General features: G+C 34.8%; 1 long non-coding RNA gene across 2 annotated transcripts; it reads left to right on the top strand.

The window, feature by feature from the left end:
• Positions 1-975: 975 nt before the first annotated feature.
• Positions 976-2,333, top strand: LOC139432317 (uncharacterized). Of its 2 annotated transcripts, none has more exons than XR_011642154.1 (4): positions 976-1,175; positions 1,256-1,378; positions 1,432-2,239; positions 2,288-2,333. It is a non-coding gene; the product is annotated as an uncharacterized lncRNA (long non-coding RNA). The 2 variants fall into 2 exon arrangements; XR_011642155.1 differs by having other exon boundaries at positions 2,300-2,326.
• The last annotated feature ends 2,903 nt before the right edge of the window (positions 2,334-5,236 follow it).

Raw genomic sequence — 5,236 nt, forward strand, 5'->3', positions numbered from 1 at the left:
TTATACGCCGTTCTGACACATGTTTGAACTTTCTATCACTTTTGGTTCCGATAATTCTGTTGACCATATTTGTGATATTCAGGCGCCAAATGACATGTTGGAGCATGTTGGAGATAAAAAACAAAATGTGCCCAAAACGTGATATTATGACGTTATACGCCGTTCTGAGACATGTTTGAACTTTCTATCACTTTTGGTTCCGATAATTCTGTTGACCATATTTGTGATATTCAGGCGCCAAATGACATGTTGGAGCATGTTGGAGATAAAAAACAAAATGTGCCCAAAACGTGATATTATGACGTTATACGCCGTTCTGAGACATGTTTGAAGTTTCTATCACTTTTGGTTCCGATAATTCTGTTGACCATATTTGTGATATTCAGACGCCAAATGACATCTTTGAGCATGTTGGAGATAAAAAACAAAATGTGTCCAAAACGTTATATTATGACGTTATACGCCGTTCTGAGACATGTTTGAACTTTCTATCACTTCTGGTTCCGATAATTCTGTTGACCATATTTGTGATATTCAGACGCCAAATGACATCTTGTGGCGGCTTTTCAACAAAACGGCAACAACACAATCGAACCCCTTTTAAAAAAATACAGATCTGCAACACCTCGGCTTCCCAGTGAAGATGGGGTGGGTTTGAATTTATAAGGCGCCACGCAGTTTCAGTTACAGATCGCTCTAACTGCGAAGAGGGCTGGAAGGGAAAAGGTTCGACAACACCAACATATAACAAAACACAAAGAAATCGCGAAATCATATACCATATAAAAACAAATTTATTAAGGAAAAAAAAATATGGTAAAACAAAATATAAAGTATATAAGTAGTAAATAAAATAACGGAGATTGTTCAAAAAAAAATCCCGAATAATTAGGGGGGTAAAAGAGAAAGAAAATAATAATGAGCTGAATAAAACAAAATTAAAACAAATCTAAATAATGATCGCGACAAGTCCCCGATTGACCCGAGCGCTCGATCAGGCGAACGGAAAAGAAAACAAAATCGAAATCAATACCGAAATTAATAACACCCCTAATAAATCCGATAACTTTACAAGAAAAATTAATTGACAATTAAAATGAGATAATAATAATAAGGAACTGGTTTAAAGTGAAATGAACAAAATGAACCAGTGAAGTTAACAAAAAAATTAAATGGTAAGTACAAAAGAAAATCTTACTTTATAAAAAAAATACAAAAGTATCTAGCCACACTGATATTCTTTTTGTATAAAAAGGAAAATTCTGACCTTTATTCCAAACTCTTTTGAACGAAGGATGATGACTTCACGATGACAACAATTATACGTAGATACAGCAACAAAATCCAGCAAACCTCCTTTGGAAACACTTGTTCGATGGTAAGTACAGGAAACTTGGGTTATGTAGCTTCTAAATTACTTCTTTATTCCAGGTAGTACTTGTTTCCGGGATGGGAGATTTCCCAAGAACTTATATAAGGAATAAGGCTCTCAGAAAAAAAAAAACCTAGCGTGTAAAAAAAGAAAGAAAAATGTAAATAGATAATTAGGCAAGAATGTAGGGATGGATGTTTTTATGTAGTGTGAAAGGAGTTTAAATGAATTTAGGTTTAAGTTAGTATTAAGCCAAAATTAGAGAAAATGTAAAAAGAAAAACCTACCTCAAGGTGGTATGAGGTTTTAACCAGCAAAATGAATAGTCTTTGTAAAAATGTGCAATAAATCCGGTGAAACCGTAATCGTTGAATAATTTCCAAACGAAAAATTAAAGGATTAATTAACTCAGATCCCGATAAATACGGATATAAATCGATCCAAAATTCTACACAGAATTATACCAAAATGTCGACTTAAAATTCTTGTTAACCATCCAAACACTACAAAGGCTGGTTTCAAAAGAGGAAGAGTAAAATCGCGCACGGGTATTCATTTCCCAAGATTTTAACCAAAAAACTCGTTATAAAATCGCGCGGTGCCAAGAATTCAAAATCACTCCCTCCCTCTATTATTGACAGTCCGAACTTAAAAATGTAAACAAAATTCATGATAGTAACGAAGAAGAGAAAAAGAAAAGTTTTAAGGTTAAGATCTATTGTGTGATTGTAATGAAGGTAATGAAAAAGAAAAAGGCGTTTAAAATGAGCGAAAGGAAAGGATTTAAGAAAAGTGATGAAAAGGAAAGGATTTTCAAGTGTTTCCAAGTTCGGCTTGCTGTAACAAAAAAACAAAAATTATAACAAGGTAAATAAACAAAATGGTATATAATTCCCCGACTTCTAACAATTACAGACAAATCACAAGGAAATTCAATAACCTCGAACGGAACCGTTACAATCTTTGAGCATGTTGGAGATAAAAAACAAAATGTGTCCAAAACGTTATATTATGACGTTATACGCCGTTCTGAGACATGTTTGAACTTTCTATCACTTTTGGTTCCGATACTTCTGTTGACCATATTTTTGATATTCAGACGCCAAATGACATCTTTGAGCATGTTGGAGATAAAAAACAAAATGTGCTCAAAACGTTATATTATGACGTTATACGCCGTTCTGAGACATGTTTGAACTTTCTATCACTTTTGGTTCCGATAATTCTGTTGACCATATTTGTGATATTCAGACGCCAAATGACATCTATGAGCATGTTGGAGATAAAAAACAAAATGTGCCCAAAACGTGATATTATGACGTTATACGCCGTTCTGAGACATGTTTGAACTTTCTATCACTTTTGGTTCCGATAATTCTGTTGACCATATTTGTGATATTCAGACGCCAAATGACATCTTTGAGCATGTTGGAGATAAAAAACAAAATGTGTCCAAAACGTGATATTATGACGTTATACGCCGTTCTGAGACATGTTTGAACTTTCTATCACTTTTGGTTCCGATAATTCTGTTGACCATATTTTTGATATTCAGACGCCAAAGGACATCTTTGAGCATGTTGGAGATAAAAAACAAAATGTGCCCAAAACGTTATATTATGAAGTTATACGCCGTTCTGAGACATGTTTGAACTTTCTATCACTTTTGGTTCCGATAATTCTGTTGACCATATTTGTGATATTCAGACGCCAAATGACATCTTTTAGCATGTTGGAGATAAAAAACAAAATGTGTCCAAAACGTTATATTATGACGTTATACGCCGTTCTAAGACATGTTTGAACTTTCTATCACTTTTGGTTCCGATACTTCTGTTGACCATATTTGTGATATTCAGGCGCCAAATGACATGTTGGAGCATGTTGGAGATAAAAAACAAAATGTGCCCAAAACGTTATATTATGACGTTATACGCCGTTCTGAGACATGTTTGAACTTTGTATCACTTTTGGTTCCGATAATTCTGTTGACCGTATTTGTGTTATTCAGACGCCAAATGACATCTTTGAGCATGTTGGAGATAAAAAACAAAATGTGCCCAAAACGTTATATTATGACGTTATACGCCGTTCTGAGACATGTTTGAACTTTCTATCACTTTTGGTTCCGATAATTCTGTTGACCATATTTGTGATATTCAGACGCCAAATGACATCTATGAGCATGTTGGAGATAAAAAACAAAATGTGCCCAAAACGTGATATTATGACGTTATACGCCGTTCTGAGACATGTTTGAACTTTCTATCACTTTTGGTTCCGATAATTCTGTTGACCATATTTGTGATATTCAGACGCCAAATGACATCTTTGAGCATGTTGGAGATAAAAAACAAAATGTGTCCAAAACGTGATATTATGACGTTATACGCCGTTCTGAGACATGTTTGAACTTTCTATCACTTTTGGTTCCGATAATTCTGTTGACCATATTTTTGATATTCAGACGCCAAAGGACATCTTTGAGCATGTTGGAGATAAAAAACAAAATGTGCCCAAAACGATATATTATGACGTTATACGCCGTTCTGAGATATGTTTGAACTTTCTATCACTTTCGGTTCCGATAATTCTGTTGACCGTATTTGTGTTATTCAGACGCCAAATGACATCTTTGAGCATGTTGGAGATAGAAAACAAAATGTGCCCAAAACGTGATATTATGACGTTATACGCCGTTCTGAGACATGTTTGAACTTTCTATCACTTTTGGTTCCGATAATTCTTTTGACCATATTTGTGATATTCAGGCGCCAAATGACATCTTTGAGCATGTTGGAGATAAAAAACAAAATGTGCCCAAAACGTTATATTATGAAGTTATACGCCGTTCTGAGACATGTTTGAACTTTCTATCACTTTTGGTTCCGATAATTCTGTTGACCATATTTGTGATATTCAGACGCCAAATGACATCTTTGAGCATGTTGGAGATAAAAAACAAAATGTGTCCAAAACGTTATATTATGACTTTATACGCCGTTCTGAGACATGTTTGAACTTTCTATCACTTTTGGTTCCGATAATTCTGTTGACCATATTTGTGATATTCAGACGCCAAATGACATCTTTGAGCATGTTGGAGATAAAAAACAAAATGTGCAAAAAACGTGATATTATGACGTTATACGCCGTTCTGAGACATGTTTGAACTTTCTATCACTTTTGGTTCCGATAATTCTGTTGACCATATTTGTGATATTCAGGCGCCAAATGACATGTTGGAGCATGTTGGAGATAAAAAACAAAATGTGCCCAAAACGATATATTATGACGTTATACGCCGTTCTGAGATATGTTTGAACTTTCTATCACTTTCGGTTCCGATAATTCTGTTGACCGTATTTGTGTTATTCAGACGCCAAATGACATCTTTGAGCATGTTGGAGATAGAAAACAAAATGTGCCCAAAACGTGATATTATGACGTTATACGCCGTTCTGAGACATGTTTGAACTTTCTATCACTTTTGGTTCTGATAATTCTTTTGACCATATTTGTGATATTCAGGCGCCAAATGACATCTTTGAGCATGTTGGAGATAAAAAACAAAATGTGCCCAAAACGTGATATTATGACGTTATACGCCGTTCTGAGACATGTTTCAACTTTCTATCACTTTTGGTTCCGATAATTCTGTTGACCATATTTGTGATATTCAGGCGCCAAATGACATGTTGGAGCATGTTGGAGATAAAAAACAAAATGTGCCCAAAACGTTATATTATGACGTTATACGCCGTTCTGAGACATGTTTGAACTTTCTATAACTTTTGGTTCCGATAATTCTGTTGACCATATTTGTGATATTCAGGCGCCAAATGACATGTTGGAGCATGTTGG

Source organism: Onthophagus taurus, unplaced genomic scaffold (assembly GCF_036711975.1).
Source record: "Onthophagus taurus isolate NC unplaced genomic scaffold, IU_Otau_3.0 ScKx7SY_14, whole genome shotgun sequence".
NCBI classification, from domain to species: domain Eukaryota; kingdom Metazoa; phylum Arthropoda; class Insecta; order Coleoptera; family Scarabaeidae; genus Onthophagus; species Onthophagus taurus.